Raw genomic sequence first — 25,998 nt, 5'->3', positions numbered from 1 at the left:
CCTGCAATCAATCTGAAGTTGGCTTCTTTGGTCTTTAGCCAGGAGACACCCAGATCATCACCAGTCCTATATTGAACACTTGGTAGGGCCTACCAAACTTTACCTTTCATGATATCTCCTGTGAAGGCTCAGGGTCATTGCCATGGCTTTAAGATTCCCTGGAGAATGGTAAGTAGTATAGTTTATAGAGCTTTGGTTTTGTAATAGGGAAGATCTGATTTCAGATCTTACCTCTGACAGTTACAGTATAACTCTGAGTCAAATACTTAACCATGTTTGGGAACAGTTTTCTCATCTCTAAAAGGAAATAATTCAACTGAATAGTCACTAAGGTCCCTTCAAGCTCAATAGATATGGTTCCATGATCTATTTTGATATGATTATATAAGTACAAAAGCTTGCTGCGTATGTAAGTTGGATATTATTTCAAAGTACTCTTGACATAGTTATAAGCTGACATATTACCCATACTCAACACATAAACTGTAGTAAGCTCAAATTCACAGAAATTCAACTTAGCTTAGATTTCCACTGTTTTATGGGGAAAAAAAAGTCATCAAAGTGAGGGGAAGAGAAGGGCAGTAAGGAGTTAAACTAGTTACATGAAGGACTTGACAATAATTTTTTTTTTCTTTAATGGAAACATAGCTTGTTTTTTTTTTCTTTTCTTTTTTCTTTTTTTCTTTTTTTTTGGCTAGGCAATGGGGTTAAGTGACTTGCCCAGGGTCACACAGCTAGTAAGTGTTATGTGTCTGAGGCCAGATGTGAATTCAGGTCCTCCTGAATCCGGGGCTGGTGCTGTATCCACTGAGCCACCTAGCTGCCCCTGAAACATAGCTTTTTGAGACTGCACTTTTCATTTTTAAATGCTTCTTCTGCTCTAATGGAAAAAAAAAGTATAGCTATACTTGAATAACTTACACTTGCAGGATATTACAAGCCATATATACCACATGGTCTAAGATTGGAGCTGTGCAGTATTTCAGTCCAGTCTGACATCTATGATGACCTATCAGTTTGATGGTAAAACATTAAACATGCCAGGAAATTATACGAGACATTTTAAGTGGCATACACATCACAAAATGTCATAAATCATAAGTAAAAGACATCCATTTTCATAAATTCCATAATATTTTGATATTCTCTGGTGAAATTTAACCTGACATTTTACACATTCTTTTAATTGAACCATCACTAGAGCAGGGGAAGAAAATACATAGCACACTCTCCCTCCTTCATCCCAATTTCAGTACATGTCTCTGCATTTATTTTTTTTCTTCAAATGTTCAGTGTAAGTAAATACATTCTTTCTCAAATGACCCATATCATCTGTGGTGGAAAATAAACAAAATAAATGTCTATTATGACCATTTAGTCAGTATGGCTAGCTATTGTCTGCACTCTGAAAAATGATTGTCTCTCCTTGGAATAGTATTGATTCAATATTTATGGTGAATTCTTTTTAAGGTCAAAATTAAACACACAAAACAAAACTAGGAAAAAAGAATCTTTCAGAAAGATTGAGGGAAAAGAAGTGCTCACTTGGGGGCACATTATAATTCAACTATTAGCTATTTACAAGACACTGACACACATGTACATATAATAAGAACACAAAGTCAAAACTCAGTTGGCTAACCTGTCATGACATCATCATCCCTAATGTTTTCTTAAACCTCTATAGCATGCTCAGTTGAATTAGTGATTTTATGGTTAAATGTCATCTAAGTGGCCTTACAAGAAAATCAAGAGTACACTTTATGCATATGCCCTTTATGCTGAGGAATTGAATCATACAATTTTTTTGTTTCCATGCAAAATTTCTGCTTTGTGTCCCTTTCAAAAACTAAATAAGTAAATAAATAAAGTTACTACATTTGTCAGAGATGTGTCCTTTGTAAAACTAGTCTGATTACATTTTGTCAGCTTACATTTCTTAAAATGTTTGGTAACCACATCTTTGAATCCTTTCTCTGAGAGCTTACCTTTAGCCAAGATTGGATTTGCTCATTTCTGATTTCCTGCCTTTCCCCTGGTACTTTCTGTGAGGCAGGGCTTATGTTTGTCTTCCTCTGTCTTCATTTCCATGTAACTATAAACAATTTGGACTACTGAGATATTTTTATTTCTCTTCAAAAAACATGATTTTTTGAAATAGTTAATTTTCCCTCCATTTATCAGAATAAAAAGTGCTGATGAAGCAAATTCATTTTTGCATAAACTATGTGCTTCTTACTTTTTGAAAAAAAAATACAACTTTCTCCCCCCCATGAAAATGGCATGTTCTTCTTCTATATGCTTGACCACTTTAAAATCCCAAACCACTCTACTGCCATTAGATTGAAACAGAGAAAGGAAATGGCATTTATTAAGTTGCATTGTCTTTTTCCTGACCTAAAGATTAACTGACAGAAATGGTTTGCAGAATTAACAGACATGAGAATCTATTTCTTCTTGCCCATAATCAGCTAAGGATCATATTAGTATTTTCTTCAATTTGTGAACAAGCAGGCAAATGAATTGTTTCTAGGTTTTCTTTTATATGGTTCAGCTGTTGGTTTTCCTAGGGTTGGATAATCAAGGTTGCATATCACCCCTGGGGCTAGATTCTCAATCCTCTTCTTGAGGTTGATGCAATAGGTCGTTCCCTTCTCCATAAATCCACCTTGACACAGGAAGAGTGTGTGTGTGTGTGTGTGTGTGTGTGTGTGTGTGTGTGTGTGTGTGTGTCTGTTGTGGGGGTATTGCATATGTACATATCTTTTCTTTATATATCTATACTTCATATGCATGTAGGTATATCTATCCTTGTGGAATGACCTTAGTCCACAAGTCCTAGGTTTAAGTCCTCAGTGTTTCTAACACAACCTTGTTGTGTACCTAGAGATAAGTATCTGAACTCATCAATTCCCCTAAGCAACTCTCTGTAACTTATAGACAAGTAAAGAGATTCTTCACAACATACCAATGTTAGCAAAGTGTCAGTCATTGGAAGGTGGCATGGGAAAAAAGAGAGACAGAGATAGAGACAGAGAAATAGTGTCTGTGATAGAGACACAGTAGAGACAAAGTGAGAAAACAAGAGAGAGAAAGAGAAAGCGAGAGAGAGAGAGAGAGAGAGAGAGAGAGAGAGAGAGAGAGAGAGAGAGAGAGGAGACACAGAAACAGAGATCCAGAAATAAAGAGAGACATGTGGACAGATAGTAAATGATACAGGTAGAATTAGAAAGACAATTTTAATAATTTATTTACTGAATTGACTAAAGCTAGGTAGCCTAGTGCATAGGGTGCCAGGTCTAGGGTCAGGAAGACATCTTCTGAGTTCAAATCTGGCCTCAGACATTTACTAGCTATGTGACCCTGAGCAAATCACTTAACCTTTTGTCTCAGTTTATTTATCTGTAAAAGGAGCTAGAGAAGGAAATTGCGAACCACTTATGTATCTTTGTCAAAAAAAATCCAAATGGGATCACACAGAAAAATAAAGCACTGACTAAGAAACCATTAAATGCAAAGTACCATATTAAGGACTATAATGAACTGAGGAATAAAAGGTTCTTGAGTTATATACAATTACAGATTCAGAATGTCAGAGCTTGTTAAAGGGGGAAAAAATAACCTTAAACACAGATATGCTGAACCACATAAGTTAGTAACATTCTATTAATCCGGGGAAGAGGGAATGCATCATATAAAAGATTGAAAGCCTAGAATAATGATAACTACAATTTATGTAATACTTGAAGTTTTGAAAGGCATTGAAATGTGTTATCTATTTTGATATTCACAATAGCCCTGTGAGGTAAATGTTATTGTTTTTTGCATGTTACAGATGAGAAGACTGAGAAAGAGATCAAGTGGCAAATAGCATTTGAAGCATGATTTAAACCCATGTCTTCCTGATTCTAACTCTAATGTTCTATCCCCTGCATTTACTTAGTACTACCAGTGCCTTAGATGTAGGAGATTAAAATATACTTGTTAAATACAAGGGGAAAAAAAATCAAGTCTAGAAGCATGCATGGAAGAAAGTCATACAGGAAATACTTCATATCTAAGGTTACAACTGGAAGAGCCTTGTTCATGTGCTGCCATTATCTTATAGACAAGGGAATAGACTAAGAAAAGTGAATGACTTGTCAAAACTCACCCCAGAAAAAAAGATTAACAAGGATTCAAATTAAGCCTTCTGTCTTTTTGCAAAAAGTCTTTCACGTGCAAGGTCTTCTTTATTTCCATAGTCACAACTTAGAATGTTGGGAGTGTATTTTGCCAATTTATGTCTTCAATTACCTCTTGATTTCCCCCCGTCGTTCTCTGTTCCCCTCCACTCCCAGTCAGTATACATCCTGCTTTACTCATAACTGATTTTGCTGCTGCAGGAAACTACAGTTGTCTGGGTCTATCCATTCTCAGAGTTTAACTCAATTTATTTGTTGAATGGCTGGATTTAATTTAACAAAGTCTGTTTCCCTTTAATATTGTATAGCACATACAGTAAACACTGTGTGGTCTAGTATTTGATCCCCATAATACAAATCTCCAAATTAGAACCCTTGATAATGGCCTAAACAGACCAGAAATCTAGGAGTGCCAAGCTTAGTGCAGGGTAGCTGGGTGTCTATTGATTAGTGCTGCATTGGTTTTGTTGTTTGTTTGTTTATTGGTTTGTTTTGTTCTTTCTTGTTTGAGAGGGGAAAAGATAGAGCTAGTTTCCTCTCCTTTACAAACAATGGCTATTTTCATCTGAAATCTCTGCCCTTTCATTTGTGTAGAAATATTAGGAGAGAGGAAAGATAACAGGGGTCTCAATTATAGCAAGGAGGATAAACTCTCAATTTACCAGATGTTTTTAATACCTTGCAGGTCTTTTTTTTTCACCTGTCTCCAAGAAAACAACCTCATGACATACTATAACAGGGTCTCCTACAGCTCACGGATCTCCTCATCTACCTATCAGTCCACACACACACACACACACACACACACACACACACACACACACACACACACACACACACACGCTCACAGATCCCACCAACACCACCAAAACTACCAATACCACCAAAAGCACCAACACCAAATAGATCTCTCTGGGGTATTTGGATAGATAGCATGGTATAATACAAAGAGTACAGGAGTAGGAATAGAATTAGATGTGTTCATTGCACTCAAATAAGGAGGGAGACCAGCTGACAAAGACAGTTGATATGACTGATGAATATTCATCAGTGTAGTTTCTACCTCTCAAATAATTCTGCAAACTAGAAAAATCCTCTGTTTATCCTTATCTGACTTATTGATAAAAGAAATCAAAGGAGACTGAGATTCAATCATCTTACCTTGATTTCACAATGTTTTTGTCTACCTTAGGTTAAAATAGCTGTGGATTAAATCCTGGAGTACTAGGTCCTAGAGTATACTGGGGAAAATAATTAGGAATGATGGGGCCTGGGTTCAAATTTTCAATGCTATTTATACCTAAGAAGTCTTGGTCAAAACACTCATTTTTTTTCTTCTGAATCTCAGTTTGATCAGATGACCTCTAAGGACACTTCTGTTCTTTAAATCCATGAATATCCTTTCTCCTCACCAACTCCTCTCATCTTCCAAATACCATATTTCACCACATAATTGTCACAGATTGTATGCCAATTTATTTTGTGCCATTATGTGAAGCTTTAAACATTGTGCTTGTATTAATTAAAAATTATTTCTTACTAAACTGTCTTTGGTGCAAGTTTAGGATGCATGGAATACTCATGAATATATGTTAAAATTTGGAAGATGGAAGTCTTACCTTCTCACTTGACTTCCTCATGGCAGCTTCTCCTGCCTGAACAATCCCCTTGTGCCTACAGCTCCTGATTGGGTTAAATGACAATACTATTAGTCCTACAGCACTCTAAAAAAAACATGCAAGTTGGATTTCAGAAATATACTGACAATGCACCTGCTCTGAGAATTCCCGGTTGATGGCTTGCAATGCACAAGAGATAAATGCATATCCATATGCTACTGGTGAATACATTGCTGCTCTGTTTACCTTTTAAACAACATGATGAACATGATTACATGATGGAAGAATCTAAAACAATTTTTGCATTAAAAAAACAGTGCTATGATTATGGAGTGGTGACAATTATGTGGTGAAATACAATAGCTCAATATCATAGAAGAGAGTGTGTTGTATTAAGAGACAGAAAGGACAATCTGAATATTGCCTCAGGCATTTACTAGCTGTATGACCCTAGCCAAGTCACAACCTTTCTCAACCTCACTCTTTCCTTCCTCATGTGTAAAATGAGGGGGATAGGGCCAGTGACTTATAAAGTCCTCTCAAACTCTAAATCTCTATTTTTTTTTCCTCCTAAAGCGACCACAACCCTATTCGAGTCACCAAATCATTTCTATTCCTAATTTCCTCATTAAAAGCAAAAATACCTGGAGATAAAAATGTCACAAACCTCACAGATAATATACTCATTTAATAAGAAAATTCATTTAAAGTACTTTTTAAAACTTAAATCACTATATCAATATGAGCTATTACTTTTAAATTGTTATTCCCATCATTCTCAGTTTTTTCAGTGTTCATAGATAAAAGATCAAGGGACAAGTCACTGTCCTGAAATTGTTCTTTTAAATTTAAGGTTCTTCCTGGAAAGACTTATATGATCTGATGCTGAGTGAAGTGAGTAGAACAAAGAGAAGTTTGTACACAGTGACAGCCATGTTGTGCGATGACTAATATTGACAAACTTGACCCTTCTCAGCATTACAAGGATATAAGACATCTCCAGAGGCCTCATGATGGAAAATGCTGTCCACATCCAAAAAAAAGAACTATGGAAGTTGAATCGCTATCACTTTTTTTTTCTCTTATGTTGAATTTTGTTCCCTCTTTCTGATGGTTCCTCCTATTGGTTTTAATTTTTACTTAGAACTTCACTAATGTGAAAATACATTTAATAGGAATGTAAATGTATAGCCTGTATCAGATTGTGCACCATCTTGGGGAGGAAGGGGGAGAAAAATTTTAAACTGAAAAGCATATGGAAGTGATTGTTGATAAATCAAAATAAATTAATAAAATTTAAAAAAAAATAAATTTAAGTTTCTTAAGATGATGTCAAAAGTAGATAAAATCATCTCTTTCAGTTATCAAAACAATCGTGAGGATGTGAGTTCATCTTCTGTTTTATCATTGAAAGGCTCTTTAAGACAACTCCAGAAACAGACAGAATGACAGGGTGAGAAATCCCTTACGCTCTTCCCACATGAATTTAGCTGCGCAAGCTGAGTCTCAATGTGTTGACTTTTTTTTTTCTTCCAATTTGTATCTGGGGAAGTCTGAGCTTTAGTTAGCTCAACATATCCAATACATCTTAACTTTTTTTTTTTAACAGATCTGTGTGATATCTAGCAGTCTATGGCTAATGGTTCTATTTCTGATAATGGTAGAGTTGGAATCATAGTTTAATGTTCAAGTATATTTTGAGGTAATTCTGATACGAGAATTTGTGGTCTGCTGCAGCAGTTTATAATACACAGCAAGTTTTGATATGTTTTTCTAGCCGCCAAGGTCTTTTCTTGTTACTTATTTAGTAAATGCTAGAATTTTTTAACCAGTAGTGATATATTCCATTATTTTCTGTGTAGATATCAAATCCTGCAGTGTTCTCACTAAACTGGGATGTAATTATAAATTGACAAGAATAAAACATGAATGGGGAACCGAGGCAGTGGCTTTGCAGTAATCAAAAAGCAATGTGTATATATACATACATCCATACGTACATATACAACCATACACATGTTTTCGCTTGTAGGCAGCTTTTTCAATAAATATCAAATTTACCTGTCCCTATTTAAAGATATACATGTACCTAGATATTGTTATGTCCTTATAGTTATACATATATACACACATATATACATACACATTAATGACACACTTTGAAGTTTAATCTGCATTAACACTATTTTTGCATTTAGACAATCAACAAAAAAAAGAAACTGATTTTAACATTTGCTATTTTATGAGTTAATCGTTATGTTAAAATTCTCACACTGAAAGTTTAAGATGGGATAAAAATCATGATAAAAAGGTACAAAACTTCACTGAAGAAAAGAAACCCTTAAACATTAGAAGTATTCGAGTGGAAGTTAATGACTCCATGAGTCATAAATAATAAAACAAAGTCAAAAGGCTGAGAAATCTGTACTATCTAACAGGAAAAAAAAATTGAAAATACATTGAGGGAAGATAATTTAAGGATTATTGAACTACCTGAAAAGCAGTATCATAACATTATACTTGTCCTCTATTTGGAGAGGTTACTGGTTTGCAAATATTAACACAATTTGATAATGAACCTTCCCAATTATGTCTTATGCCGTCGCTTAAGAAAAGTGGGATCAGGCTTATGCCTAAGAAGAAGTCTATAAATTGACTTGCTATTAATTTGAGCACCACCCAGAAGCATTTAAACCAGTTCTTCAGAGGACAGAATTGTAGTCAACTGCCTTAATAAAACTATTTTATTGTTCATTAGATTAACTATCTGCATATATTATCTTTCTTATTTGATCTAACTTGCATTTTAATTTTCTTTGTTGGACTTCTTGTGACCATATAAATAATCAGGAATTGTTTAATTTTCCTCATTTACAGGCTTTCCCTTTACTGAGATGCCTTTACTTCTCAAGCCCCTGTAGTATTTTTTTTATTTTGAAATATTGTATTATTTTATTACTTTTATTTTTCATATTCAACGTTTTTTATCTTTATTTTTAGTTGATGATCAAGCAGCTCCAGAATTCCTAATATGTCTTTATTTTCAGTTTTCTTTGTGTTTTTTTTATTGCCTTTAATTTGAAAATAATTATGTGACATTCAAACTTTCTACTGGATGTTGAAGGAAGATACTTATAGAATCTTCCAATCTCTTTCCACAGATTTTAACTAATACTTTGAGGTTACCTCTGCCATGCTTACATATCCCTTTAGGGATTTGCTTTAATAACTTCACCTTTCTTCCTATGCTATTTACCGTAGTGATGGCAACCATACAAATGAGTGTGTGAAAAGTCTTGATTTTTCTTTTACTCTTTTTATCTAATACTATGGAAATAAGTGCTCGTGTATAGTGGTTAAAGCAAGTGCCCCATTTTTTAAAATTACTCTTCTTTTGTATAGTTAATTGATCATGAAGCTTAATTCCTGTCAGCCTTTTATTTCCAGGCTAAGCATATCTATCTTCTTTTCAAAATCATTTGAGACTTTAGTGCCATTTTCATCTTTTTTATCATGATGTATAATTCTAGGAAGTTGGATTAAGTGAAGATCTTCAATGATGTGTGGTTCTCAACTTTCAGTTCCTTAGATTCAGGTAGCATCTGAATTTTATCTTTAATTTAGTCTATAGGGCTATATTTTCATTATTATTTTGTTAGTAATTGCCTTATAGTGGATAGTAAATAAAGTAGTATATCTTATGGACCTATGATATTGCTCACAAAAAGTAACATGAAAGAGGCAGAGCCAAGATGGTAGAGTAAAAGTAGTGACTTGCTTGAGCTCTCACTCAAACCCCTCCAAATACCTGTAAAAAATGGCTCTAAACAAATTCTAGAGCACCAGAACCCACAAAAAGACAGAGTGAAACAAATTTCCAGCCCAAAACAACTTGGATGGTTGATTTCAAAGATCTATTACACTGAGCTGGGAGAGGAGCACAGTTCTGCATGGGCCACAGAGGCAAAGAACAGGCCTCCTAGACCAGGCCTCAGGGGACTTAATCATGAGCAGCTGTGGCAGTTTCCAGACTTCTCAACCCACAAATGCTAAAGACAACTTAGAAGGTCAGTTGAAAAAGTCTAGTGGACCTCAGTGAGAGAGGAGCTGTGTCTTGGCACAGCCCTGGGGTGGTAGCTGCTTCCAGAGCTCTCGGCCTATAGATGGAGTGGGATTCAATGGCTAATCAGAGGAGGATTGCAGGGATCTGTCCTGGGTACTGGTCCTGGGATGAGGAGGGGCATTGGCATGGTGGAGCTTGTGGTGGTGGTGCAGAGTGAATCCTCCTCACAGTTCAAAGGCAGAAAAGAGTCCTTGTGATCACTCATAGACCAGAGCCCAGGCCAGGAAAGGAGTAAACACCTCATCTTTAATCATACCACCTTGGAAGAACTGAAAATGTACAGGTCCCTAGAAGTATCTCTGAAAACAGCTGCATAAAACCTCTGAAGCTTGGAACAGTACATTCTTCACACTGGAAGCAGACCCATACCTTAACAAAGAGTTTAAAAGTTAAATAATTGGCTGGGATTATGAGCAAACAGGGCAAAAAGTCAGACTATAGAATCTTAGTTTGGTGACAGAGAAGATCAAAACATACAACCAGAAGAACACAACAAAGGGAAAGCTCCTCCATCCAAAGCCTCCAAGAAAAATATGAATCAATCCCAGGCCATGGAAGAGCTCAAGAAGGATTTTGAGAAGCAAGTAAGAGAAAAAGAGGAAAAACTTGGAAGAGAAATGAGAGTGATACAAGAATTTCATTTAAAAAAAAACTTGCTTGCCCTCTTAATTGTAGGTAGGTGGGGAGGGAGAAAGAGAGAAAATTTGGAACCCAAAGGTTTAAAAACACATGTTAAAAAGTTGTTTTTACATGGAATTTGGAAATAAGATATACAGGCAATAGAGTATAGAAATCTATGCGGCCCTACAGGAAAATAGAAGGGGAAGGAGGTAATAGAAGGGCAGGAGGTGAGAGAAGGGAGGACAGATTAGGGGAAGGAGTATCAGAATGCATGCCACTTTGGGCAAGATAGGGAGAAAATTTTGAACTCAAAATCTTGTGGAAATGAATGTTGAAAAGTAAAAATAAGTTAATTGAGTTTTTTAAAATAAAAAAAAAAGTAACATGAAGCTTCAGCCTAATAGTATTTGAGATCTGTTTCAAATTTTGTCATGAGATAAATAAATGTGCCTGTCTTCAATTCATCTCATGTTCATTCATGAGTTTCATGCTTTACCAGTCAATGTTACCATCTTACAACAATGAATTTTGCACAGGTGTGGCATTGGAATATCTGCTTTCCTCCAATGTATCTTATTTTCTTATTTTACCAGGGCATGAAGTGCCACTATCTCCACTATCTTCCATCCTTAACTTCTCATCACTACTATTAGAAGAAAAGCCAGCCTATAATCATGTGTACCCCCATAAGTCTCTATTACTCATCCATCATTGTGTAGGCATTAAAAGGAAGTTTATCCAAGACAGGCATTCACAGATGTCATGATGGTTTCAGGGCATACAAACCCCCTGCTGCATATCATGCTGTCTCATTTCTGGACTTTGCTCTTTTCCACATAGCAGCATAGACTATGGCTTGGACTTTAAGGAGGAAATTAATATCATGTTTATCCTTATTCCTCAACAATAAACAGTATTTTATTCAGCATAATTTTTGGGAATCTCTCAGATCTTAATTCCTATGAAGTACACTGATGTTTCTGTGTGGTCCACACAGTGTGATTGCCTACATAATTTAGTCTCTATAACACTATGACATGTGAATCTTTGCAGATATAATCAAATTCTCAAGGCATATAAATTAAATGATTTTAACTTTCATGACAGAAATGAATTTCATAGTTCTTCAATTCACCTAGTGAATGTATATATAGCCTAAGTCTCTAACCTTCCTGATTCACAAAAGCACAAATTTTTTAACTTAATAAAAAAATGAGGATATGTTTAAGTTTCATTAGAAATAAGAGTAATTGACGTAGTGATTAAAAAATATTCACTTATAATTATTCAGTACAATTTGCTTTTGATAATTCAAACAATGATCTCAGAATACATGGCAAAATCTTATTGTTAAAGGCTGAGGATTATGTATGAATTATATGGAACCTTTATCACTGTTATTGGCAGAAAATGGATGAGGGTTGGAAACATGATGACCTAATTAACCAGTAACCGCTTCAGTGTACTCAGCAGCCAGCTCAAGATTAATCAGACACAGCAACCTTGTTTCTTGGGTGGTTGAGGAATGATGCTGAGATGTATATCAGTGAACAATGACATTGAGATGATGAAAGCCAATTAGGAAGTCAGTAACTGAAAACACCTATGTGATTGATTCTCCAATGCAAGTGTGATAGGTAAGAAAGAATTCTTAGAGTAGAAATGGAGCTCTAAAGACAATGATAAAATCTCGGAGTGGGGAGGAACTTCAGATCTAGTCTAGTATACTCATACTTGAGTAAGGATCACTATACAAAATTCCTGACAAATCCCATGCCATTGCTAGAAGACCTTAAGGCAGACCTGCACAACATGATAATAGGTAGGGGCCAAAATGAAAATAGGCTAAAACTTCTTCGGGCCGCTGATAGGTTAGACTAGAGACAGACAATGTCTGGTTATAGTGGGTCATGTGACAAACTGGAGAGTTTAAACAGTGGCAACCCTATATATATTTTTTGCAACCGTACAATTTTTATTGGTCCTGTGTTGTACAGGCCTGCCTTAAGGGGAAGACTATTTCTTAGTACACTATTTCATATTTGGGTAGTTCCTATCACTAAGAAATATTTCATTTTATCAAGTCATTTTCCTACTTGTACAATCAACAATAATTTATTACCCTCTATGGCTCATGCACATCTACCAATTACTACTAATGCTGACGTCTGGAATAAACACAAACAGACTTAATCACTATTCCATGCCATGCATAACCTCAAATTCTTCAAGTGCACTAAGGAGTTTCCCAAGTTTTCTTGGGCAAAAATTTTAAACTATCCTCCCATGGGATTTTTTTGAGTCTCTCCCCTAACTGGTCACCTTCTACTATGTGCTTTCCATCTTATTGATTTCCTTCCTAAAATGTACTATCTAGAACTGAATTTAAATATCTGAAGGGAATTAAAAACCTCTTTCTCTCTCTTCCTGTATTTGTGCATGTATGTGTGTGTGTGTATATGTGTGTGTGTATACATACATATATACACATATACATATACACATGTATACATGCATATACATATATACAAATATATACATGTATGTGCATACATACATGTACATATATATGATGCACACATATATGTATAATCTCAAACCTAGAAATTATATATCATAAGATGATGAAGTTTATTGGCACAAATTTTTTATAAAAATTAAATCAGTCAGCAACAGTGTGGAATAATGGATAAAGGATAGTTTTGAGGTCAAAAACCTCATGGTTTGAGTTCAAACCCTGTATCCATTACATAATGTCTATGTAACCCTGAACAAGGCACTTAAGCTCTTAACAATGCAAGGGACCCTTTAAAATTATCAATTGAAATGAATTGCTTATTTTTTTATTAGTGGAGGGATGTTGGAAAATTTCTACCTCTATAAAATTGCTGGTTTGTTAGCTTTCTTTCCTGCCCCACCCAAGAAAAAGTTATTACAAATAATAAAATTTGTCCATGAATTCTATACTTTCCCTTCATCTTATTGTCTTGTGATCTCATTCTGAATATCTAGAAAGTATGGACTGGATTTTACTCTTATAATTCCTTTAATTCAGCAGATTTTGGGGGTAAGAGGGAAGAGATTCCTCAGAGAGTCACACAAATGGGCCAATCATGGGCCACTACAAAAGTGGCACATAAGCAATTTGGGTTGTAGCAGTACAGAACTATGATCTAGAGGAAAGAGAATATGGGATTTGGAGTCAGAAGATCAGGGTTTGAATCCCAGATTTGTCACTAGCTACCTCTCTGACCTTGATTAACTTGCCTTCTCTGTAGGTCTCAATTTCCTCTTCTGTGAAAATACAAGGATTGGACTGAATAATCTCTAGAGTCCTTCCATCTCTACATCCTCTCTGATCCTAATAAAATGTAGAAACAATTAGAGTAGAATTGCGTTTTATGCAATAGATGAGCCTTAAAAAGATTATGGAAAACCAGATGTTTGCAAAATGAACTGAGAAAGCAACATGAGAAAAGCAAGCTCTAAAAGGAAAACTTTATTTCAGCAATATAACAACTGGGAGGAAGACTATTCAATCAAGTCAGAGACTAGAAAAACAGCATACCAAGTATGCATATTGAGTTGTAGCATATCCAAGTTGAGATGATGGAATATGTGAATGCCTACAAATGGGCATTCAACCCACAGAACCGTTGTTATTGCTGACAATAAAATGCGTTTCTTGAAAAGCATGTCAAGAATCAGGTCAGTGGAAATTGGATCATTTTAACCTTTATGTTATGTAAAAAAAATAAGTTATTTTAAAAATACATTTAGTTTATATCTTTTGTTTTTATATCACCTCCATTTTCCAATATCCCACTTTCTGTTTTCTCTCCCCGAGTGCCATACCTCATGTAAAAGAATAAAAATAAAAAGATGAAAAATTAGTCCAGTAACAATAAGAAAAATAGTTTTGAAAAGTCTTACATATGCAGGTTTCCAAACTCATAGTTCCCACCTCCTATAGTTTCTTTCATGCCAAAGAAAGGAGAGATTGGACTCTACATGTGGAGACTGCTTATGGAAGAGTTATATAGAGGAAGGTCATGTGAAGAGAAGAAAGAAACCGAGTTTGACTGGACCACATGCATGTAAGGAAGTGTTTTTTTTTCTTTCCTTTCTATTTTTTTGGAGGCAATCACAGTTAACTTGCCAAGAGTCACACTGCTATTAAGTATCTGAGGTTGGATTTAAACTCAGGTCCTCTTGACTACAGGGCTAATGTTCTACGCTCTGTAACACCTTGGTACCCCAAGGGAAGAAACTCGTAATCAGGCTTTCAGGTAGATTGTGGTTAATTCATGGGTTTTAAATACTTTTAAGAAATAGAAAACAATCTAATATATAGTTGGGGTGGGGCTTGGAGAGCAGAACTTTGTTTGAGGAAAAGTGAGCAAAGTGTATTTTGTAATTGTCCAAGTATAAATCCAATTAGTTACAAACAAAATCCAGGATTATTCTCGAAGTCTCCCAGAAAACTCAATGATTTTTTCCTTTTTATCTTTGCTCCAGTATTCCTTATTTTCGTAAAACCTTCCCTTCTCACCTTGGGCTGATTTAATTCAATGTATTGGGTTGTGCCACTTCTTTTAGGAAGTCTTCCTGAGCCCCAGAAGTAGATATAATTTACCTTTCAATGAATCTCATATATTACTTTTTTTTTGCCTCTGTCACTGATTATCAAGTTTTATTTTGGATTGTAGTTCATGGGGAGAGTGACCTCATCTATATAGTGTCAGATCAATGTGTGTGTGTGTGTGTGTGTGTGTGTGTGTGTGTGTGTGTGTGTATCTGTGTCTGTGTGTCTGTGTGATGTATATGCCAAACTATTCTTCCAAGGTTATCTGCTGCTTCCTGGTCATTGGTAATCATTTTGACTTTTGTCCTGCCATTGGAATTTAACGATTTGGGAAGAGAGAGTGAGGCTGACAATTTTGCATGATTCCATTTCACTTTGATCCAATCCAAGATGTCATTCATTGGTCCTCTTTAAAAATAAATGGTCATCATCACCACCACCACTAACAGCAACACTGTGCTTCACTAGGAATGGGTCTAGTCTTATTTAACTTTGATTTTTTTCTGTATTGTCTAACTCTAACCAAAAAAAAAAAGATTTTGAGTTCCTTGAGAATAGTGGATGTCTCAATTTTCTGTTTGGTAAAATGATGAAGAGTTTCTTTAGCAATTACTATGTAGCAAGCACTTTGCTAAGTACTGAGGATACAAGTATGAACAAGCTAGACGGACCCTATCTTCATAAGCCTATATCTCAAAGGGAGAAAACAAGAAGTAAAACAGAACATGGAGGGAGCAGATAATATCTTCATCCCCAGGGTTTAGCACAGTGCTTGTGACATTGATGTTTAGTGAATGTTTTCCCATTCAATTCAGTTTCATCTTCACCTATGCATGGTGAGTGTAAGCAAAGGCAAGTAGTACTTCACAGATACTCTTTTACTACCTGGATACAAAGATACAGTTACTGCCATATAATAGGTACTTGCTAAGAGTTGGTGGAATTGTATTATCTACAGTAGAGTCTATAGTGTGTATGTACACATTAGTGAGAGGGAAAGTGTGTAGTAGAGAGTCAGCCTTAGAGACAAGATTTGACCACCCTCTAACACAATGACTACTTTAACCTGAGGAATTCACATGAATTCTTGATACTGCCCTGCCAATTCTTTAAGACTTTTTGAGAGGAGCTCTTGATCTGCATTGGTTGAAATTCCTTATCCACTAGTTCCCTATTCCAATGAAAGAACAGGTCCAGTCCCTATGTATATCTCTCTGCATCAATGAAGGGATTTGTTTTCACACTAGGAATTTTTTTATATTAATTAAATAAATATTTTGTAAAACAAATAGAAAAAAAACTTTGCCCTTCTACTTAAGTATCCAGTTTCATGAGAGAAGAAAACACTGATCCCAGCCTGATCCATGCCTTGAGAAGTAGTCTAAGTAAAGCAAAATGGTGGTTCTCACTTTTCCTCAAATGCCTACATACTTCGCATACACAGACACACACACACACACACACACACACACACACACACTTACACATAAACATATATGTATATACACAAATCTATTGTGTATATATGGGTCTCACAAACATCTATGTATACAGAAATGTTTATGTAAAGAATATATACACAAAGTATGTATAGATAATATTTTAAGATACATACATACATGTATGTACTGATAGATGTGTGTGTGTGTGTGTGTGTGTGAGAGAGAGAGAGAGAGAGAGAGAGAGAGAGAGAGAGAGAGAGAGAGTTGAATTCCTAAGCAGTAGATCATTTTAAAAGGACTGATATTCATTGGAGCATTCTGTTCTTCAAAATAAAACCATGTCAATAACCATGCCCTAAGATAGATGGAAATAATGAGGAATATTTTAAGGAAAAAAGAAAAAGTGATGAGTACTCATCCTTGGACCTGCATAATGTGTATCTCCTGACATTCCCAGTCATTAATCACATCAGAAAGCCAGGTCCTCCAAGCATGATGAGTGGTAGTAAAAGGAAGGGGTTTGGGAGGTAGTGATTCAAGTACTAGAGAGAAATTGTCAGAAAAAGACTGATGTTTCATTCTGAGCAAAGCTTTGCAGAGTTATGAATTTTATAGAGGTCACACCCAGATTCTTTCATCTGTGCTGTGGTTCTTCTCTTCCCTAACTGTAAATGGTTTCAAAATGTTGAGAGTCCTGGATCTGGGAGTTAAGAAGCTCTGATCTTGAATGCTGCCTCAGATATTTACTGAACATATGACCCTGGACAAATCACTTCACATTATTTGAAATCAATTATCTCATTTATTAGAGACAGAGACAGAGAGAGACAGAAACAGAGAGAGATAGAAACAGACAGAGAGACAGACTGGACTTAGTGACTTCTAAGTTCCATTTCAGCTATATGTGTATAATCTATGGCATTTGAGTATCTTTGGGCAAGTATTATGCCTTTAAGCTTTTATTTTTTATGTTTCATCCAGAAGATGTTAATTTTGTCTGCTCCAACATTATGTATGCCAGGCACTGTGCAATGCACCAAAAATATAAAGACAAAATGAAAACCAGGGCCTGCTCAGAAGGACCATGCCTCTGCACATCTCTAATATTCCATGGCCTTTAACACAGAATATCAAAAGGGAAACCCAATTCCACAATCAGTAATCCTAGCACAGACATTTAAATTAAAACTATCATAGTCATAATTTTTAAAAAATGTGATATAGAAAACCAGAAGACAAGGTTTATAAAGGAAATAGAACATTGATAATAAAAATAAATAGTTCAAAAGTTTCACATAAAATTGATGGCTAAATTCATATTATACAAGTTCAAAAGGAAACTTATTTTTATTGTTGAAATAAGAGAAATATTTCAAATGATTGTTGGCATTTTTACTCTGGTTTGGGTAAAGTTTATTTAGCCCAACCACTTTATCAGTTTCTGATATTATCATAATTCCATAGTCAAACATTAATTTTTTCACATGGTGTTTATGAAAAAGTCATCCAAATATTATCAGGGCAGTGATGATCCTCAAACTTTAACTTTCACAATAATCACAGAAGGGGTGAGAAGATAGAAACTTGGACTGAAATGAGAGAAAGTAGAGCAAATTATTGTTGAAGGCTTTCTCATCAAGACACGAGGAACAGAAAAGTTATAAGATGATAGATGTTGCTGAATTCAAGAGAAAATCGTTATTATAGCAAAGTTGAAATCTTTAACTGGGGCAAGTGAGCTGTAGCTCAGGGTGCCACCACAAGAAGTAGCAGATTAACTGAGGAGGGACTGGGAATAGAGTTTATATAGGTTACTGAAGCAAAGGGAATGGCCAAAGCCACAGATGTGGCATTTACAAAATAATCAGTTAGGAGTGACAATGTCTGGTCAGCTCCAAGCAAGTCATTGGCCTGGGAGTAAAGACAAGGTGAGCTTCAGTCAGTTCTTAGACAACTCTCTTTGTCAAGGCCATAATGGATGGCCATCATAAATTTCAATGAAAAAAAAAAAGGACTCCTAGGTAGTCGGATCTCTGGTGAAGCACTGGTCCAAGGTTTATAGACATAAAGTCCTTTTCTGTAAACACTACTGTACTAGAAGCCTTTCCAGTTTTATTGAAAATCTTAGACCTTATGATTCAGTAACATTCTTTGCTTTTAATATATTCAATCATATTTCTTGACTTCTTTTAAGAATGTTACATAATTCCAGGGACAATGAAATCATAAAAGTATAGGTAGAACTGATTGAAAGTTTTCAGTCTAGTGCTGGTTGGGTATTGTCATTCATTCTTGAAGAGGATAAAAATGGCATCAGTGTTAGAGTCAAGGTACAGTATATCTGACTGTGGCTGATCAGACCAATATAGCTCAGAAGGCTCTACCTTAAAGTTTAGCACAAATAATCTATATGAACATTTGGATGGGAGATGTCTCTAAATCTGTGCATCTCATATTTCTTTAGAGCTACGCAATTCTGCTTTGCTTTATAGAACACAGCTCCTTCTCTAATGCAGGCACACAATACTGGGCAGTCCTTTGCCAATGTCAGCCTTGTCACACAATTAATTTCAAAGTTCTCCAAAGATACCTTGAAAGTGTCATTGTATTGCTTTTTCTGACCATCATGTGATTACCTATCTTGCATGAGTTCTCCTTAAAAACATATTTTAAGCAAACTTATGTTTGGCTTTTGAATAATGTGGCCAACCCATCAGAGTTGCACTCTATTTAATAGAGTTTGAATGGTTGGCAGTTTAAGTGAAGAAAGGACCTCAATGTCCAGTACCTTGTCTTGCCAGGTAATCTTCAGAGAGACACTCTTCCTAAGACAATGCAAATGGAACTAGTAGACTGTCCAGGTTTCATAGGCATATAACAATGAGGTCAGCACAACAGCTCTGTAGACCTTGGGTTTGGTAGGTAGTCTAATACCTCTTCTCTCCCAGATCCTCCTTTGGAGCCTCCCAAACACTGGAGCTAGATTTGGCAATGCATGTGTCAACCCCACCATCCATGTTTACTTCCATGGAAAGTATGTGCCATGGTAAGTGAACTTATCCACAGAATTCAAAATTTCTCCATTTCTTGTACCAATGTTTCCACATATGGATGGTGTGGTGTTGACTGGTAGAGAAGCTATATTTTCTTGATGTTAATTGTCAGGCTAAAATTAGCACAAGCAGCGGAGAATTGATCAATATTTTGTTGTGTCTTAGCTTGAGGGGCTGCATTGAGTACACAATCATTTGTGAACCAGAAATCATGCAATAACTCTTCCTCCAAGTTAGGCTTGGCTTGTAGCCTTTTACATTTCAATAATTTGCCTTCAATGTGGTATCTGACCTTGAAGTCACTTTCATCATTATTGAAGGCATCTGACAACATTGCTGAAAACATCATGCTAAAAAGCATGAAAGGAAGCACACAACCTTGCTTCACTCTATTGGTGATTGGGAAAGTATGAGAACATTATGCATTATCCAGAACCCAGGCAAGCATGCTGTCATGAAATTGATGCACAATACTGATGACCTTCTCTAGGAAACCAAATTTTGACATGATTTTCTAGAATCCCTCATTACTGATAGTTTCAAAGGACTTGGTAAGATTGATGGGCATTTTCTACAGACCTTTGTTTTTCTACTCCTGGCATTTTCCTTGGAGTTGTTGGGCAGCAAACACCATATTGATGATTCCTCAGGCTTTTCTGAAGTCCCATGGGCTCTCAGGCAGATGACTGCCTTCCAGGTGAAGGACCCACATGTTGAGGAGGACTCTGGCAAGAATCTGCCAGCAACGATTAAGAGAGAGAACCCCTTCCGTCAACATAATTGTCATGGAACAATCTATTTGCTTTGCCTTTATAGAGATGAACAATGGAGGCATCCTTGAACTCCTGAAGGTATAAATTCCTCTTGCTCTGTAACCCAGAAACTTTTGGTCAGCTTTTATATGAGCAGTGGGCCCTTCCTTCCTTGTAAATCTATCCGAGCTGGAGCAGAATAAACACCAGGCACTAAGCCACACAAGAGTATCTTAATGGTAATCAAAACCTCTTCTTCAGCTGAAATTCTGGCTAGAGAGGGGTTAACTTCCACCTGAGGTATACATTCAATGGCTTCAGCACTAACTGATAACAGACTGTTTAGAACATTATGAAAGTGTTCAGCCCATCTCTCCAGGATGATGTTCTTATCACTCCTCAATGTGTCTCCCTCAGCACTGAGGAGTTGAGATGTGGCATAAGTCTTTGGCTGATAAATCATCACTAGGATATGAAAAAAGAGCTTTGGATTGTTACTCTCAGCACAAAACCGAATTTCTTTGACTTCATCAGTGATCATAATGGTGAGAGAATGTGCACTGCCAATGATGGCATGGAGCTTTCCTGCAAGTGACAGTGTCATTGTCATGAGCCCATTGTTACAGCCTTTTGGCAGGCATACCAGCTTGTTAACCAGATTAGTTTTGACTACAAAACCTCCACCAGCTTCATGGCATTTTCCTTCACTGTGGCTACTCCAGAGAAATGTGAATCCAGTTCTGACTTCAGTAAGCTGATCTTCATTTGCTGCCCTTTTTTCATTCAGGGCTACTATTTGGATGTGATACCTGCAAAGTTCTTTTGCAATTAGAGCAGTTCATCTTTCAGTCTCCTGGATTTTGTTTTATTCATAAGCATGCACATATTCCATGTACCAATGGTGAGTGGAATCATCTTTGCAAAAGTTGTGTACATTTTTTTTTATTTTTTTTAACCATAGGGTGGGATTCATGCCTGCTGTGGTAATCAGGACAAAGTCGGGTGAAGCAGAAATTTTTTTAGGGTACCTTTTCTTGTCCTTTCTTCACACTAGGAGAAGAGCAGTGCAGTCCTTTGAAAAGGGTGTTTAGACACCCAAGGGGGCTGCTAAATCCCATTGCTACTTCCATTGAGAAGAAAACCTATAGCCTGGGCTGCCAGTGTGCAGGATTGTGCATATAGCTCTCAGAATATCCATACCTGATGGATGCTTCATCATTTGCCTGTTATTACATGACTTTGAGATAGGTAAAAATGGTGTGGCTGATGTATTTAAATTGATGTCTGAATTGGATTGAAGTGAGGTGGAATTGTGCAAAATCATCAGACTCACTGTTTCTTCCCGAGTCATTAAAGAGCAGTAGCAAGGCAAATTTGAGAGGACTGATGATGGTTTGGGATTCAGTTGATGATTTTGTTGTCTTTGGAAACTAATTAAGCTCTAAGTATTCCACAGCATTTGTTTTAGCTACCTTCATAGCCATTGGAACAGTTTGTTGTCATATGCCTATTCCATCAGAGGAAATCTTGACATGCTTGGGCTAGACACCCCCCTAACTCACCAAAGAGTTTGAGACCCCTTGGTTACCCTCAACCTAGTTTAGCCTGTCTGCCTAAATGACTTTCCAGGGTGTGGTCACTATATATGCTACATCTTCTTAGAGCCACAAGTAAGTTGGATGAATCAGTTAGACACAAAACAGAAATTAGTCCTTAAAAGAGCTTCAACAGCCCTCACACCAGAGATATTAGTCTTCCCTGAACAAACCCTACACCAGTCTAGTGCCACCATGTTGGTGAAAGGCCATAAGTTTCCACTTATTAGCATTAGGGTAAAGGGCTAAAGAAGGAAAACTTAGAAGTTAGTGGAGAGAGATGTCATGATAGATAGGTACAATAATTCCATGATAACCATCTTCCAGTGGAATGTAAAATCACTGAGGAAATGTTTTGTTTTGGTCTTTCAATCTCCAACACCTAATACCATTCTTCTTGTAAAAATTTTTTTTGGGTGGTGAGGCAATTGGGGTTAAGTGACTTGCTCAGGGTCACACAGCTAGCAAGTGTGAAGCATTTGGTCTGAGGCTGGATTTGAACTCAGGTCCTCCTGACTTCAGGGCTGGTGCTCTATCCACTGTGCCACCTAACTGCCCCACCTAATACCATTCTTAATCAACACTTATTGAACTGATAAAGTAACCTAATGAGAAATGGGGATTAGTCTTATTCTACTTAGCCCATGAGTGTAGAATGAGGTGCAGTGGATGAGAATTACTAAGGCAACAAATCATTCTTGATATAAGGGGAAAAAATACATATAATTAGAATTATCAAGAAAAGGAATAGCTTGCCTTGAGAAAGAATGGACCCACTATCCCTTCCTCCCTGCAACTCTTTGGAAATATTCAGGGAAAGCCTGGGTCACCATTTGGTGTACATATTGTGAAGGGAATTATTTTCCCTCAGTGGGTTTAACTAAATGGAAACTGATGTGCCATCTAACTAAAATTCTGTGATTCCTGGAGTCCATTCCACATCTGGCAATTGTGTATATTTTGATCAATAACAATGGGATTTTTTGCTCTAGAGAGAGAAAAAAAGACTTCAAATTTAGCAGTATATGAGTCATAAGAATTGTGCAAGATACACGCAGAGCGGCTATTATGTGGATAAAATGGACAGGTAAGACTCCTCCCATTCTGTTACTCATGTTTTTAGCAAAGACACACCACAGGCATTAATGATTAGGGAAATACTGAGGCCCTCATTTTCACAATCCATTTTCCCTTAGTGGATCACCCTCCCACTGATTCAATTCCCTTTGACAACATGAATCTGACTATCATAGACAGCTAGGATCCTTTTCCTTCAACATCAGTTTTCTCAGAATCAGATAAGTACACACCACGTTACATTTTAATCAAGCTAAGGTTATAACTGAACCAAATGACTTCAGAAAGGCATTGGAATGCAACTAAGAATTCCAACAGCAAAAGAAAATTCCATATTTTGAATCCCTAACCATTCACACAATAGGCCACATACCATAAAATTGTTTTTAAATGTTTATTCTCAATTTAAAGAGCTAAATTTGAAAGTGTATTTGGGTTTGTTCAGATCTGTGATTTTATCCATGTGTATTGGGATCTCATAGTGTGAAAATACCAGTGCAGGTAATAACTAATCTACAATTCATCAGATAATAAATATAATTGACATAACTATCATATCTCTAAGATGATAGTTATATTCCATTAGAATATAAGATGCTTGAAAGCAGGGACTGTTTACTTGTCCTCTTTAAATCTCTAATATTGAACATTTATCACAATATTTCATAAATACCTGTCAAATTATTTTAGAGTTGTCATGGGAAAGAGTGATTAGAGATGTTCTGCTGACACTTAGAAGGCAAAAATAGATCGAAACAATGAAAGTTGCAACTTCTTGGGGAAATTAGGACTTGTATCTCAATTTATCTTTCCACTAAGCAAAAGAGGAAATGAAGGAGCTTTAACCCTCAGTAAATGATGCTAGAAAATATTATGCAAATTTAAAGCAACAAGACATATATATCTATATATCTATATCTATCTATCTATCTATCTATATCTATCTATCTATCTATCTATATATATTATATATATATTATATCTTTAAAGGAAAAGGCATAAAAATGTAATGTCTGTCAAAAAAAATACAGTGACCAAGAGTCTGGCTATGCAAAATTCTAAACAGAAATTGCAGAATTGATCACTCCATATGTTTAATTCCTATATAGGGATATTGCAACCAAAGTAGACAAAAGAAGATTTTTCCCCTCTACAGGGAAAATTGCTTTGAATTCTTTCTACATGTATGTTTCTAGATGCATTCTAAAAAACATTTATTAAATCATTTGAAATGTATTATTGAGTCTGCGTCTACAATGGAAAATTAAATCAAATCAGAACCAGGAATAGGATTTCATTTACCTTCACTCTAAAATATCTGGGTTTTTTCATAGAGTTAAAGCTACAAGGGACTGAAAAAAATGATCAGTTCCTAAAGTTTTAAAAATTAGGAAAGTGAGATCCAGAGTTGCTGATTGGTTTGCCCAAGATCACACAGAAAGCAAGTGACAGAGAATTTGATACCAGGTTTTAAGTATTCTTTCAACCTTTCTACTGCCTTGAAATAGATGTATGTTAAACACTAAAGCAGGCTCAATTGGATCTTTCTGTGAAAACACAAAATGACAAGACCTTATATATTTTCATTGATTTAAAAACCCCCTACAACTTTCTGATTTAAAATTCTGGTGAAAATTACCAAGGCTGTACTATTCTCATTTATAATCCATTATTTCATAGCACTTAGCCATTCACAAATATTCTTAATGCCATAGGCTTGATATTTTCCATTCAAATCATAGTAAACTGGTTCAGTTATTTCCCAGACACACTTAGATCACCACTAGCTGTAAAGGAAATTCTAGCAGCAGATTCATCATTACTTTCCAGTACAATTAATAGCTGCATAGCCTTGAAGACTCAGCTCAGTAAAAATCCAAAGCTTTCATCTCGTGGTATAAAATTCTTAAGAGATATAAATCAATCTATTTCATTTCCAAAGGTGCTTCATTTCTGAATGTGAACTTCCTTGTGTCCTTCAAATTCAGCATTATAGTAAAAAATAGACATCTAGTTATATAGACCAATATCCATGATGAAGTTACAGGGATATGTCTTTATGATATGTGGTAATCTTGACACTAATTTTACTCAATGAAATTTCATTAGACGTTGTGTTACCAGCCAAGGTGAATAAAAAATAATAAAGTTTTCTTTCTTTTTTTTTTCTAATGTATTCCACAGGCATTTTTTTCATTGTCATTTCAGATGTAAGTAAGACTTAGATGCATTCACAGACGCTGTTTGCTGCATTTTACCCTTGCAATATTCTTCTGGTGCTTTTGCCAAACTGAATAGGAGCTTAATTCAATAATTTACAGTACAGGGAAAGATAACAACCATATCGTTTAATAACCTGTTAAATATATCCAGCATTTTGTTCACAACTAACTTCTTCCTTCTATATAACTATGTTTAGTATATTAAAGGAGTGATTATAAATGACACGTAGCTGTGTGGTATGTATATATGTGTGTTTTATTCATACCTATATTGGTCTTTTTAGAGATTTAAGCAAATAAGTTCTTCTAATTTGAATTAAAAAAAAACAAGTAAATTCCTGAATTCAGCTCCATTTTTTAAAAATTTACTTGGAAAGCATGGAATTGTATTTAATCAAAAGAATTTCAATTCAGGATCACTGACTTCAAGTTAGAAGAGATCTCAGAGGTTAGTTAGTCCAAATCCCAAATTTTACAGATGAAAAAATTGAATATAAACAGAGAAGAGAAGTAACTTGCCTACGGTCACATAGATACTGGTAGAACTAGGTTTCACCCAATACTTTCTAATTCCAAAACCATTATGTTTCAACTATATTACCCTTATACAAATCCACAAATGACTAGGATTTGATATTTATATAGTGTTCCAAAGTTCACAAGATATCTTACACAGATTGATTCTTTGGAGCTCCAGCCATAGCCTTCTAAGTTAGGTCCTATAG

The 25,998-nt window shown here is 35.8% G+C and overlaps 1 long non-coding RNA gene across 1 annotated transcript in view; it reads right to left on the bottom strand.

The window, feature by feature from the left end:
* Positions 1–5,800: 5,800 nt before the first annotated feature.
* The window catches only part of LOC144454125 (uncharacterized), a 150,159-nt gene continuing 129,961 nt past the window's right edge, over positions 5,801–25,998 (bottom strand). Inside the window, exon 3 of the long non-coding RNA XR_013485609.1 lies at positions 5,801–5,867. This is a non-coding gene — a long non-coding RNA (uncharacterized LOC144454125). The remainder of the gene's footprint in view (positions 5,868–25,998) is intronic.

Source organism: Phascolarctos cinereus, unplaced genomic scaffold (assembly GCF_003287225.1).
Source record: "Phascolarctos cinereus isolate Bilbo 61053 unplaced genomic scaffold, phaCin_HiC Scaffold_4;HRSCAF=312, whole genome shotgun sequence".
Classification (NCBI taxonomy): domain Eukaryota; kingdom Metazoa; phylum Chordata; class Mammalia; order Diprotodontia; family Phascolarctidae; genus Phascolarctos; species Phascolarctos cinereus.
The sequence above is the reverse complement of the archived record's forward strand: the minus strand, read 5'-3'. Positions and strand labels throughout refer to the sequence as shown.